This window comes from Anser anser, assembly GCF_964211835.1.
Source record: "Anser anser genome assembly, chromosome: 5".
Lineage (NCBI taxonomy): Eukaryota > Metazoa > Chordata > Aves > Anseriformes > Anatidae > Anser > Anser anser.
The window spans coordinates 34,090,367-34,105,488 of NC_139725.1; the positions used below are offsets into that span (position 1 = coordinate 34,090,367).

The window sequence follows — 15,122 nt, forward strand, 5'->3', positions numbered from 1 at the left end:
TGATGGCAGTTGGTATAAACTCATTGCATTAAATTGAGGAAAGTGTTCAGGCCAAGGAAGTAGTCTTTCTTGCTTGATTTGACTTTGAGCTTACCTTTGCTTTTTTTTTTCTTGAGAGGGATAAGGCTTTCCTGAGAGTAGAGCCAGCCTCCCAACCAGAGGTCTAGCCAGCCTCCAACACTACTTTTGCATTCAAAGAAGGTCACGCCTGCTGTACTGCAGACATTGTTCTGCATTCTCTTTTAACAATATGGTTTCTGATTAAAATTGTCCTCCCTGATCATCCTGCCTGTAAGTTTAGGAATAAAAGGCCTCCTGTATTGTGTTGTTTGTGATGTTTTGAGTGATCATTAGGGAAGACTTCCTAGTAGTCACCTATTTTTTCTCCTTACCTCACAGTGCAGCTTCTTGCTATTAATATTGTCCCCAGCAGAGCCTTGTCAAAGGCATTCTAGTGATTTTGTTTCTTTCCGCCATCTCTCTTGGAAGGCAGTGTAGCCATCTCAGGGGGAGGCAGTGAGAGGCTGTCAGTCAGTAGGAGGCTCAGAAATGCCAATTTTAATTAAAAAAATCTTGTTTGCAGTGACATGTTCTGGATTTATAGAGAGAATGGATTTTTCTCAGTGTGTAAGAGTTGCATATGTATATATGCAACAAAATAGGTGTCACTTTCTTTTGAATGGAAGCTGCTAACATTGTAGCAATTGGTGTTTAGAGCTTTGTTTCCAGTTCAGTGACTTTTAAAACACAATCACTCATAATCATTCTGGACAGCTTAAACAACCCAGAGTGTGCTGAGGTTCTTATTAGCAACTCGCAGTTAAAATATGACATGTCAATGGGAAACATAAATGTGTTTTATATTTTCCCTTTAAGAGAAGAATCTGTTCTTGATATAGTATTTATACTGACAGCTATTTTTAAAGAGCATGTGAACCAAATAGATAGTTTTAGGTATTTTCTGCTCCATCCCTTCTTGTTGAGTGTTCTGTTACAGTTATTACCATTAAGTTCTAATTTCTTGCTCTGCCATTTCATATATCCTTTGGCAATTGCGAAATAGAGAGGTAAGTGAAAGGCAGGTCTCTCTTTGGAACTTTATAAAACCAGAAGGAAATGCATGCAGAAGGCATTATGATTAATATATATATATGTGTGTGTGATATACTTGTAACATGTTACTATACATATATACCTGAGTATACAGAGAATATTATCTTTCTTTCTAGGCAATGTCAGGTAAGCACGTAGTGAAAATGCATTTTTGAAGTAAGAATTCTGGTCAGTAGTCTGAGTTGGTTATTAAATGAGCCTAGAGACCAAATTCTGAAATGTAAAACACGGGAGATCGTCTTGTCTCATCAGTTTATCAGGAGTAGACTTAGATTTTTGAACTATGCCTTTGAATTGTGTAATCTGAAGGGTTTTTTTGAATGTGACTACGTGTTTTTGCAATTGAAAATGCTTGCTTCTGCCTGCAATCTCACTGGTTTGAATAATGATGAAAAATTTCAGCATTAATATTCCAATTGTGTGACTTGTTGGGCAGTCTGGGAAAAGTGTGTGTCCCAGATATGCCTGCTTTACTAGTGTGAGGGGAAAAAGAACTGTAACAGTTCAGCTAGTTTGGCAGCAAGCGATATGTTCCTTTAAAGTCTCAGCTCAGCATCTACTGCTTTGATTGACAGTGATACCAAGACTAGCAAAATAGGAGGGATACTGAGAGCACGACTTGAACGAGAGACTTCTTGGGAGAGGAGGTGGGAGAATTGGTCCTGAAAGATAACCATCAGGTTTACACTGAAATTACAGCTAGCTATAGTGGAGCTGAGTAACAGGAATGTTGCTTAGAAGCTGCTGTCTACCAGCATCACCAAACAGAATTACTCTGAAGTTCATACGGTTGCTGGAATTACAAATACCCTGTGACAGAAACGGATCTCTGAAGTTCTTTTAATAAGAAATGCCATTAAGTGCTATCATCTTGTTCTTCTACTGCTTTCTGGTTTCTTCTGATAGCATTTTCCTAGTTAAATCAAATGTCTTGCAATAAACAAGCCATGTTGTCATGCCTGCTGCGCTCTTGTTTCTTGGGATCTATGAATTGGAGACTATGCTGGCTTGCCTTCTGGTAATGAGTGCATAAGGGATGGAAAGCTCCCCAGAGCCTGTGTCCTTCTAGCACAATTCATTATTTCACCATATTGCATCACGGTAACTCTGGTTTCCAGCTTGCACAGTGTATTTACTCTTCTCCTGAAAGGAGGGGAATTGGAAGCACTGTGCTGTGTAAATATTGCAATAAAATAAAAGGTTGTTCTTCGGGGATTGTCATGTTTTGGAGTGGTGTTGCAATATGGCCTTCTACAACTGAAGGGGCAATTTAACAAGTTCCTCGTGTCCGTAAGTCTCATGGGTAAGCCTGTGTAAGGGCACGGTGTAGCACACTTTGCTTTCTGGTGCTGTATGCCAGGCAGCCTGTCAGTATTTGAGACAAGGTAATGTTCTGTGGCTTAAAAAGTAAATCAAGCAGGGAATCCCCCAAAAGGTGACAGAATTAAAGTTAGTAGTTCTGCGTAACCGAAATCCACTTAGTTTATCTGCTGTCAGAATGAGCTGTTTTAATGAAATCAGAATATACGAGTCAAAACCACAGCTGATACAAGATCACACTAAGCGATATTGGATGCCAAAAAGGGCTCCCTATCCCGTAAGAAAGGAGTCGCCGTGCCCTGCCCTGTGGTGAAGTGGGGCCGGGCCGGGCCGGGCCTGGCGGCGCCGCGGCCCCGCGCCCCGTGAGGGGCCGAGCGCGGGCTCCCGGCCGCTCCCTGCGGCGGGCACCGGAGGGCGCTGCGCGCTCGGCGCTGCCGCGGCCGCCAGCGGCTCGGCCGGCCCCGGCTCTTGGAAAGGGCCCTTTCGGGGGCCTGTGGCTGTGTAAAACCGCACCTCGGGTGTCTCTTGCGTGCAAAGACAGGAGCGAACAAGAGAAAGTGTTTAAAACTATTAGCTTCTTCCCGTTAAGCTGCTTGGTGACTTGTGGAAATCTACAAAGGCAGCTTTCCACTCTTAAACCTCAGGAAGGCTGTTTATCCCCTAATGATATCTTTTACCTCTTATATTTTATGATCCATCTATTCAGTTCACATTTTTATCGTTTCCCCCTTTAATCTTGTTAACATTTTTTGTTTGTTTTTATTAAAATGTGGGTGCAAGGCTGCAGTTGCAATTAGCTTTTGGAGCGCTGCTGGGGCCCGCGTGCTGAACGCTTCACAGAGAAGGTGACGTGCACAGCAGAGCTGCAGGGCTACTGTCACCAAACAGTGCAGGGCAGCAGTCTCTGGAGAGGAGCCAGTCTGCTTTAAGTTGCATGAAGCACCTTTGCCTTTGTGCACTGATCTGTCTCACTGATGTTTGAACACTGAGCTACTTTTAAGTAGAGTCAATGACGTCTCAAGTGTTTGCTGTTGAATGCCAGCCTGATTGTTGTGATTGTTATGCTGTATCTGTTTCTTTATCTGCTGTTTCAGAGTTCTGTTGCTGACCATTTAATACAGTGCACTGTTAACTGTGTCAGTTCTTGGTTGTAGACATACTGAGTCCAGGGAAGGACCACTGGATGGAGCCAGGCTCTTTTCAGTGTTGCACAGTGCCAGGACAAGGGGCAGTGGGCACAAACAGGAGTGCAGGAGGTTCTGTCTGAATGCTGGGGAGCACTTCTGTGCCACATGGATGATGGAGCCCTGGCACAGGCTGCCATGTGGAGTCTCGCTCCTTGAGATCTTCAGAATCCACTGGGATGTGGTCCTGGGCAACCTGCTCCAGGTGGCCCTGTTTGCAGAGGGAGCTGGACCAGGAGGCCTCTGCAGCTTCCTGCCAGCCTCAGCTGTTCTGCAGTTCTGTGATTTTTGTGGTCTTCCACCTTGTATCTGCTATTTCTATGTATTTATGCTGTCTTTCTGAAGTACTTGTGTACATCGTCTGTTACACCTCTTCTTAAGAGAAGAGTAGCTTTACTCTGTCAAACTACAACTGTTATGCCTTTCAGGAATACACCTTTAGCACCTTTTAGCACCTTTACCTTCTGTGGTATGGCTATTCCTTTTGGCCCTATATTGCTAACTAGCATCCAGTATACCAAAGCTTAGTTCAAAGTGGCACCGTCAAGTTGAAAAGATGTGTCACTGCTTAACAGCAGTATCCCCTCTTGGGAGATTAAAGACCAATTGTTCTTCCATGGTCTTTACGTATTAAGCATTAGAATTTTATCAGCCAACGTACTATGATCAGTCTGTCAATGAGCATGAGTCTTGTGGCTGAGCCAGACGTGCTATCTCTTCTGTGGTCATCGGACCTAGTAGAGATGGTTTTTCTTTGTTGCAGACAGATTGGGCCTTATGGAGTAAAACTTTATTAAAAGCAATGGGTCTTAGCAGCTCTGAAGTAGTATATAACATATCTTGGGGAATTTACTTTCCAAATAATTCTGGTGTTCCCAGTTCAAATTTTTACATTTGCTGTGGGTAGAGAGCACACATGGATAGTTACTGTAAATCAGATGATTTGCACCAATTTAGTACATAGTATCTTGTGTGAACCCTATAATCTGTCTCTGTGGAGGCATATAGCTTTTTTCTGCTGTTTTATGTCTTCTGCAGGATAGAAGTATATTGCGTGCTTCTGTGAGAAGCTTTAGGACTTCTTATCCACAGTTTGGATCCAAGGTATCTGTCTGGGAGCTTTGTGGATCACTCATTCAGGATTGCCTTTGGATGCAAGTATTTTACCCAGATGTTTTATCTGTGCAGATCTAACTCAAATAGAGTAGTGTTTCAATTCCAGTACCACTATGTGTTTGAAGTTTCTGAAACTAATTAGGTTTCTCTTCATGCTGGGGTGATGTTGGGTCACTCTCTTATGAGAACACATCAATTTTTTGAAGCTGTGAGTGAGCAGAAGAATCTGCCTGTTTAGGCATCTCACATGAGATGTGAGACATTCAGTTTACATCCACGCTATAGGTGTCTAACCTATAAACGGTGTATTGCTATAAGAAGATCACTTTTTTCATGACTGGGTGGTGCTTTCCCACTAGTTTTTATTATTCTTGACAGAGAACAGTCTCCATCAGTGATGAAATGTTATTGTTGGGCCAACTTCAGTAAGTGCCACACCATGATTTAAATGCTGCAAACATGAGCTTTATCATGTTCTGTATCTTCATATTGCAAGTAGTGTTTCCTGTATTTGTCTCCAAACTGACTTTGTGCTAAATAAACACAAAATATCACCTTAGAAAATGGCACTGTTGTAGCAATTCAGTTTCCAGTAAGTGTTAAGGTCTGTACTGAAAAATGTTACTTTTTTCTGTTATAAAGGAACTTCATTAAAGCTGCCTGTGGCACTTGTACACATGTACGTAGTGGATTACACTGCATGTGCATATACAGTCTACCAGACTAATATCTTCTTCAAGAAATTCTCTGTAGCTGTGCTATTTGCTAAGCCCTTCTCTGCTTTCCCAGGTCAAATCACTGTCTTCAGTGTGCTATCTACTGAAGTCCAACAGTGAAATCCTTTTACAGAGGAGCTCTTTAAACGATCTGCTTTTTTTGTCTGATGGCCAGTTGGCAACATTCTCAGCCTGGATTCGCCTCTGCAGTTCTGTGGTCTTACAACTAAAGCAAAAGGCTGGGAACTGGGACAACTATAATCTATTCCTGGTCTTACTTTTGACTTATTCTGTGGCACTAGTCTTGTAGTTGAGTCTTCCTTGAACTGTGGTATTTTGTTATGTATGGAACAGAAATGGCTGTTCTTATTTATAAATGAGGACGGTTAAAAACACAAATTGTAACTTTTTAGGCTTTTAGGTACTTGAAAAATAATACAGAAATTGTGATTGCAGTGTATAAATAATATAAAACTTTGCTTGATATGTATCTTGTCAGGCTTTTTTGCATCCACAAAAAGGTGATTGGCCTTGTCAGATAACTTCATATAGAAAGACAGGTTTCTTAAAAAGCAGAGAAAGACATTAGCAGCGAGGCTGTCTGTTCTTTGTAGCTGGGACTTTATGTACCTGGCATGTCTTCTCATCTGTAAAAACATTTCCTGAGCTACTTCTGTAAATGGCCTGAGGCTGAAGAGCAACATTTCAATATCATCTGTCTCTTCTTAAGGCACAGATTCTGTGCAGCCATACTCTTCTGTTGGCCAAAACAGTTCTTGCCTTTGCAAAAAGAAATGACCGGGAGTGTCAGCTCAGTCTTCTACTCAAAGTCTACCTTAATATTTGTAGTAGAGTTGTAAAGCACATTGACACGTACCCAAATACTAATACTATGTTACTGTTTAATTTATTGCTATCATTATTTTAGTGAAAGCTGAGATTCTTTGTTTAAATTCTTCAGTGGCTTCCTCATGCTTTATTTAATTTTGTTCTCTGGGGGAAATCAGCAGTCTGAAATGGGAAAAAATACTCAACCAGTGTGTACCACTTTTTTCCTATCTTTCACGCCCCAGTCCTGCTGTATTACTGCTGCCGTATACCTGCTACTGACAGTGTGCATCTTCCCTTCAGCAGCTATATTACTTGGTCTCCTAGAAACAGCATGAAAGCTATTTAAATTGTTTTTATTCCACTTCTCCCTCTGCCCTTTTCTTTCCTCTCCACTATCTTTGTATGATATAATGAGATGTTACTTTGACAGCTCAGCATCCCTTTTCTCTAGCCTACTCCATGCCCTGCAAATCATTCTGTCACTAAGTGTTGTATGTGTGCACAGCATATGCTGTTAATGGCAGCATAAATAGCCTCCAAGTGCCTGGCGGACTCCAGAAGAAAGATTCTTGTAACTTAAGTGTGGGAAACCTCTTATCAGTGGATCTTGCTAATACAATAATGTTGCAAAGTGAGTCAATAACCATCTGGTTTTCCCTGAGGGTGTTTGTGCATAGGATAGGCATAACAATAGTTTTTACCATTTGCCTTGGCATCATCCAAATGTAGACATTTCAGGGTGAAGGGCCAGTGAGAAGCCTCTGTCAGAAGATGCATTTTTATCAATTACTAGTGAATGTGTTTTATTCTAGTAATAGGGTTTTGAACTGCAGGAGTGTCAGAATTCTGTTACATGAGTGAAAGCAGTATACCTTACAACCCAGCTGAAGTGGCAGACATTTGTCACCATTTCTGTTATAATTAGAGACATATAAAGTTATGGATGCAGGAGAATGTTTTTTACTATGTGTTTTTCATTTTGAAGACCAAGATGAGATACACAGAAACGAGCCAATTGTTTTTAAATAAATCTTTTGGACTTGTAGCTCGCAGTCTCTCAGTTCTAAAGCTGAAAAAGTGATTCTTATTTGTTCCTAATGGACTAAAAAAAGATGCAAGTGAGTCTCCCCTTACTTATAGCTACAGTCTGAAGTACTAAATAAGAATGAGCAATGCAGTAAATCCAGGTCAGAAGCTAAATTGAATCAGTATATCAGTGTGTTAGCAACGATGGTATCTTGAACTGCTAAACTATCAGAGGGTTATAAGCAGGCAATTAAATCATAAGGTTGGTATATGAGGCTGTTAATTCTGCCTCAAAACAGAGTGAAATGCTCACTTAACATTTCATAAGCATCTGCAGTCTCAACCTGGCTGCCTGTCTTGATTTCAGCTGTTTGTGAACAAGTTAAACCACTACTTTAACTGCTGGTATGATTGCACAGTTGCACCAGTCTGGCCTCTCCTGGAGTGATGGTTTTGTGATCCAAAGCTAATCTTAGTCTGAAGAGGAGAGTGTCTTTCAAGTTTATGAACTCAAACTGCAAAACCAAGGGCTTTTTGGTCAATCTTCTTGCCCTCTGGGATAATAGTCTTAAAACAAACAAACAACAACAAAAAAACCCCCACTTCCTCAGCTACTTAAAAATTAGGTTGAATTAGGTTTCTGTGCAGAACAGTGTTGCATTAGTAAGTGTGTGTGTGTGTGTGTGAATTCTCTGTCTTGATTTTCAGGCTACAGCAAAGACAAATGCACAATGCACTTGCCTTGTTAGTGTGGAGGATTCTCAAGCCATTGTAATTACTACTTGGGGAGGACCTGTCCCCTTTCTATCCAGTTGACACGTTGCCTAGTCAAAAAGAGTTTAGCTAATGCTTAATTTCATATTTGCTTCTGTCTTCTTTGTTATGCCCTCTCTGTTCCACTAATACAGTTTTTTCAGTTTTACCACAAAATATGTAATATTCAGTAGGATATACCTGCTGCAAAAAGTTTAGGTGACTTTTATTTTTGGGTTATGTTATGAAAAAATATTGCTTTTTTCAGATCCTATCCAGAAGGAAATAACATACATTTTCTTCTCATAAAATATTAAATCAAATTTGCAGGTAATGGCAAAAATTTGGTCATGATATTTCTGTGACTTGTGAGAGGGTCTTAGGATCTGAGGTTTTTAGAAGAATGTCTTGGAAATTTCTTGCTGTAGAGACAAGGTTAATAGTTTGGAACTATAACAAATTTTATTTTCTAGCACCAGAGACCTCATCTTTGGAACAAATGAGAGGCTTTCAAGAGGTAGGCAGGAGATGAGTTCATAATGTAGATGTGTGTGCCGTTTACCAAAATACCTATTCATCCAAGGTAGAACTGTGAGAAACTGGTAATGTCATTGACTTCTACTGTTTCTACCTTTCTGGAACTTAAATTTTTTTGTAAAGGTAATAACCCTATGCAGAATTTTGAAGTCCTGGATTGTTGTTTGTGTCCTATATAAACTGCTACTGTCTCTTTTTCCTTCCCCCATACTTTTCCAGAGATTTGAGGAGGACGTGGGAGGTGTTCAGTATTTTATTTTTTTATTATTTTTTTCCGTAAAAAGTTCTTATTCCTTAAATACAAAATCGGAATAATTTTAGTTAATTGTTTGAAGTGATCCTCTTTAATTAAGCTAAACATTTGTGTGTATTCAGTACTGGAAAGTGAAGTATGAAGTACCATGTACTTCTCTCACACCCCTCCAAAAGCTAATGAACAAAACCCAAAGATTTAATAAAATGTTATTACGATATGGTAAACGTAGGCCTCTGGGAAATGCAAACTGAAGCTGCAAGTTTGGTTGAGTGTGGGCTGTATTTTATAGCTTGAGAATGTTAATGGTACTGTTATTGCAGTGTTTTATTCCTAGCATCTTGGGGGCTGTTTCTTTTTTTTCTTGCTTAAAATATTTGATTTATTTAATCAGGGAAGTGGGTAAGTGCTTCCATTCTATGGATCTTGTATCTTTATCCTGAGAGTGGGAAAAACACATTTACCCAGTCTGGATATTGGCTAAAAATCTTGCTTACGTTATGTAAAGAAATCTTGTTTCCTGTGAAATCTGCAGACGTTTAAAGTTTGTGATTAACTGAACCCAGCTGTAATTAAAACACAGTTTGGTCATTGGTTGAAGCTTAACGTGTTCCCACACAGCTACTGCAAGAGCTGTTCCTACGTTTGGCCCTGGTGGCACGCTCCCAGTGGTGCCCACCTACGCAGCCACATGTTCTCAGTTCCTAGCCCAAAAGCAGCAGTGCGCCCAAACCCAGGGATTGCTTCTTCCTGGAGGAAGCATGGACGTAGAGTGAGTTACCTTCTCTGTCGTCATCACCAATTGTAGGTGGAAGGATGTGTTGTCCACGTGAGTAGAGCCTGTAGTGTGCAGGTGAGCTTATAAGGAACCTAAGGACAGGGTTTGGGGCCGCTCTGTGCTCTCCTGGCATTCCCAGATTTTAGGGAGGAAGAGAGAGGTGCAATGGCAGGTATCACTAAGGATGTCTTTTGTGATAGCCTAGAGGAGTCATCTTTTGATGTCCATGTGCTACACTGAAGTTAGTAGAAGCAGCAATTAAGACAGTGGGGAAAACAGCAGGATCTTGCCTTTCAAACTTCGCTCCTCTTGGCTCTGATCCAGGTATCATGAATATGACATGAGACACTTTGTTGATATTTGATTAACTGGGAGGCTTGTTCTTGTTTTGTGTGACACATTGCAAGTTAACCACCCAGCATGCTGACATGTGCTATTGAAAACAAACACTTAAATCTACGCTGGGAAGCAGGCTGCCAAACACACCGAGGAGGAGGCTGAAGAGCCTGCCCTCGGGGAACTGTCTGCAAAGGGCATTGAGGAGTTTTCTGTGGCTCTGGCGCCTATAGCTCTGGAGTTCGGCGCTGCATTCACCCCTGTTCATTTTCAGAAACGTTTTCTTCAACTGTCCCATGCAGGTAAAACACTCCGGATGCAACTTGGGAATAGTGACTGGCAAATGAGCTGTAGCGCTCAGGCGGAACTTTCTGCGGGAATCAGCTGGCGTGCGCTGCGCATCCTCCAACAGCTGCTGGCACCTCTCCGCGGAGCCCCTGGGTGGGAGCTCTCTCCAGCAGTGGGATTTTCCATTCCCCCCGCTTCTTTGCGGCTGTGGTGTTGCTGCAGGCAGCCCAGTAGAGGGCTGCCAAGGGCTGGGACAGGCACTGATCAGACAACCGAGGTCTTGCTTAAGCCGATGCTGACAGATGTGATTAGAGTAATAGAGTGGCTTTTTTTACATCACGCTTGCTTTTTCTGTGAGTTTAAGTTCCGTGACATCAAGAATGTGTCAGGGCTTTACTATTTTATGAGTAATGAATTTCAGGAACAAAACTTGGAGACTTAGCAAAGCTTCTTTTTCCTCTAATTCCCTTCTCGTTCTCCTTTATATTCCAAGTTTTTTTGATGCCCCCTCTCTCAATGGGGATCTCGGTGTGGAAACCATCCTAAATTTCCCAGTCAGCAATAGAATATCTTTAAAGGAGGTGTTATCCAGACAGGCGATTAGGTTTATGGGTGCTAAATATTGAAAGGAGTAAAAATTGTAGCACAATGCACAATAGCTGTTGAGATCTTTGCAGCCCTTAGCTGTATTTTCAGACCAGCTTCACAGCATAGCAGGAAACCTCCTGCTGATTCAGTGGGCACTTTCAATTCCACTTAAAGCGAAATGTGCCCTCTGACCTGTTTTCAGACAGCTGTGCAAAGCCTGTGAAAACAGTCGAGTTGTCTTGTCTGGAATTGCAGATCTACATCGCCTGGTGCAGCCAGGAGGTGGGTGGCCCCAGGGGACCCCCGTGTGTTGCTTGTGAGAATCTGTTAGGATTTTGGGGAGGGGGGAAGCAGGCCTTACGTAAGATGCCTTGTCCTTCTTGAAAGCAGTTAGCTGCTCTTTCTTTTCCTTTGAGGCAGGTGCAAGGGGAAAAAAAAAAATTTAAAAGTACCTGGTAGTTTGCAGGTTGAGATTTTAATCTTTTTGTTCAGAGTGTTTTTTTTTTTTCCATGGAAAGAAGCTGTATCCTTGCAGATCATGGAGTGTGGCTGGGGTAAAGGGAAAAGAGCAGCAGTGAGTGAACAGCTGGGAGGAAGAGGGATGGAGGGTGGGCACATTTTCATGCTGCTGTAATGAATTATAGCCAGAAAGAAATTAGTAAAGACCCATAAAATACAGTACAAGTAAGAGTTGATTCCAAATCTTCATGACTTAGCAGCAGCTCTTTTAGATGACCCGTTGAATTTACAGTAACTTCTGGCTAAAGTGTTTTTAGAGTAAAGTACAGGCAGTTTTTTCACCTGACTTTTTTTCTTCCTGCAGCACAAAAAAAAACAACCACACAGGACATCAGATGGAGATAAGGGTTCTGTGAGGACAGTTTGGGAGGGAGAAAAATTGATAGCCTCTCAGAATGATCTAATAGGAGTCCATTAGTAGTCATTGGTTTGATTTGAGATCATGAGAAAGCTTTTAGTTCAGAGAAGCCAACCATCCCCTGCCCTCAGTTTGTCTTGGACAAGCTATTGCTCTCAGATGGTGACCTGTGCTAAATTATATCTTTGCCACACTGGAAACCAGGTCTGTGAGTAATGAGTTGACAGGAAAACAATCTTCATCCCTACGTGGAGTACCTGGGATATATTGGGGCAGTTATACCTGATGAATGGGGAAGGGTAGTCTTCAAATTGCACAAGAACTTTTAACTGCAGATTTAGTTTGTTTTTCAAAAATGATGGTCAGATTTTTCCTTTCAGACTTCTAGCCCCTCAGATATAGAAATCAATTTCCCATGGGACAACTAGGGTGTTGACACTCTTTAAAGGGGAGGGGGAGAAGGAAATGTTGCTCCATGTACTTTTCCATTTCTGTCAGCAAGTTTGCTATTTGAACTTAAATCCGTCTTTATTGTAACGTTGCAAGATACCCCACTTTGTCACAGAAAACAATGTGGTATTAAAAGGTAAAGCAGTGAATACGTACAAAGCTGAGTGATTTTAGGGAAAGGAGGGAGGAAGTGCAGGAAGGAGAAGTAGGTAAACTGACTCTGGCCAAGACTTTGACAAGAATGTAATAATCTCAAATGAGGTTTGTTCCCAGTAGACGCTGAAGACATCCTGACCTTATTTAAGTCTGATTTATTCATCATGGGAACAGATTTTTGTATCTCTTATATTCTGTGACTGATGGGCAGGAGTAATTTCTCTCTCAATACAGATGAGTGCCCTGTGGTAGACTCCATTTGCCACATTGACAGGAGCAGAGTACCATCAGCCACTGAGTTAGCTGAAGAAATATTTTCCTTTTCAGTCTTGCAGTCTTAACGTGTGTGTGATGTGTGTGTAACGGGGGGGGGGGGGGGAAGGTTACTGAATTGTATGAAACCTGAGTCATGAATTCCCTCTGCTGTCTGACATCTTCTCAAATCACAAGGAAAAGGGGGAACTGTGGCTTTGCCTCTTCTTCCTTTCTTTGAATTCTTTCAAGCGGGAAGAAGATCCCTTCTTCCTCTCAGTCCCACTCTCATATGCTGTTTTTGTACATGACACAATTTTATGGGTCTTTTACTTGCAGATGTGCACCTTTTATCTGCAATATCTTCAACTGTTATCATACAGAATCGTCTAGGTTGGAAGAGACCTCCAAGATCACCTAGGCCAACCTCTGCCCTAACACTAACAAGTCCTCCACTAAACCATATCACTAAGCCCAACATCCAAACGTCTTTTAAAGACCTCCAGGGATGGTGACTCAACCACTTCCCTGGGCAGCCCATTCCAATGCCTAACAACCCTTTCTGTAAAGAAGTTACTCCTAACATCCAACCTAAACCTCCCCTGGCACAACTTTCGCCCATTCCCCCTCGTCCTGTCACCAGGCACATGGGAGAATAGACCAACGCCCACCTCGCTACAGCCTCCTTTAAGGTACCTGTAGAGAGCGATAAGGTCGCCCCTGAGCCTCCTCTTCTCCAGGCTGAACAAGCCCAGCTCCCTCAGCCGCTCCTCGTAAGACTTGTTCTCCAGACCCCTCACCAGCTTCATTGCCCTTCTCTGGACTCTCTCGAGCATGTCCATGTCCTTCTTGTAGCAAGGTACTTGCAGTACTCAAGGTGCGGCCTCACCAGAGCTGAGTACAGCAGGACGATCACTTCCCTAGACTTGCTGGCCACACTGCTTCTTATGCAAGCCAGGATGCTGTTGGCCTTCTTGGCCACCTGAGCACACTGCTGGCTCATATACAGCTCATATTCATACTCATATGCTGCATTTTTTTGTACAACTGTCTTATTAAATGGATATCCTTGAAAGTAGTAATGGCCAGTCCTTTAGAAAGGTCAGTTATAAGCACCTTTTGTTTCATGTATACTGCAGACAGTTTTCATAGCTACCTCCTTTTCCACATGGATGGCATTGGGGCAAGAATAGGAGATACAGGAAGGGGACAAAGAGATAATTGAGCTGGTGCTGAAGAAGGTAGAATTAACATTGTTAATGTTAACAGCTTGATATATTTCATAATGTGCAAACAATGAAATCAGATGTCAGTGAACATCAGATTAAAAACATCTAGATTCTGTCGATGGGTAAGAAGAAGGAGGAATTTGTTGTGAAAAAACTGTAGTGAGAGGGTTTATGAACCATATTTATTTTTTTTTCAAGCACAAGTGAAACACTGGCTCTGATCAGTGACCAGTCACCATATTAGCAGACTGTTTCAGGATTTTTCGTGATGTGTTTTCCTGTCTGATGGAGTATATAAGCAAGTTTCGTGTCAGGTCAGAAGGTGATATTCTTACCTCTGTGCTTCTGTTTTGCAGTTCTTTGCTACTGACAACAATAAAGTCAGGAAATAACCGAATCACGTGCCAGATACGCTAGTGATGGCAGGGCATCCAAATATGAAGGAGAGAGTGGTGAGAAAGACAATGAAGATCCTTGCCTCAGTAGAACAGTGTACATGTAGTGCTAATGTGGCTGAACTGCGGTTGTAGCACACGTACTCTTTGAAAACTGTCTTAAAAACCATTACTGCCAATGCAACCTTGCAGTTCAAGCACTTTCTATTGCTAGGTAAAGCCCATGTATAGGTGGATCAATGCTACTGGATGCTTTAGGGTTCTTTAAAGGAACCTTCTGAAATACAGTAATAATCAATTCCCAGTGAATGGAAACAATCTCTAAAGCATGGTTTATTCTTCTGGGTTAATATCCTTGCAGGCTTTTTAGAGAGCTAGTAGCTCAGTGGAGGTAGATTCTGCTTCTCTGTGTTATCTTTCCTTAGCTTTATTTAGCAAAAGCTCGAAGTCCGCTGTTTCTTTCTACATCTTGGACTAGTGGAGATTTTAATTGATATTAGCTGTAGGTGCATTGTAGACCAAACGAAACGTGAAACTGTATAGTCTGTAATAACTGTTTGCTTTTTTGAGATTCAGGAGCACAGTTGGGATGTCATTCAAACTGAGGAGGATGTCATGGGGCAGAAAGTTTTGGGTGTTGAGGGTTTTTTAAGAGGCTCCTGTAGCTGCGCAAGGAATCATCATCCAGAGGTACACTTGGAGTTTTGTTGCTAACTCCTTTTGAATTTGGTATTTGTTAGTATCTCAGTTTCTTCATGAGTCTTTAAAATAAGCATGGTAAGGTCTTATAAACCTGTTGCTCAAAACCTGCAGAATCTGCCAAAATTTGCTGGTCTTTCTGGCAGGTTGGCAAAATAAGAGGTGTGGTGTTTTAAGAAGCTGAAATGAGAAAGTCATGTGTGTGGTTTTTTTTTTCTTTCTTCT

The 15,122-nt window shown here is 41.7% G+C and overlaps 1 protein-coding gene and 1 long non-coding RNA gene across 12 annotated transcripts in view; both read left to right on the plus strand.

Annotated features, from left to right (window-relative positions):
- The window catches only part of LOC310900473 (transmembrane protein 263-like), a 195,885-nt gene that overhangs the window by 14,153 nt on the left and 166,610 nt on the right, over positions 1 to 15,122 (plus strand). The gene's annotated exons all lie outside the window — the stretch shown is intronic.
- The window catches only part of LOC310900475, a 58,288-nt gene continuing 43,166 nt past the window's right edge, over positions 1 to 15,122 (plus strand). For all 5 annotated transcript variants that reach the window (XR_014585147.1, XR_014585148.1, XR_014585149.1 and 2 more), the window contains exon 1: positions 1 to 15,122. This exon is cut by the window's right edge. This is a non-coding gene — a long non-coding RNA (uncharacterized lncRNA).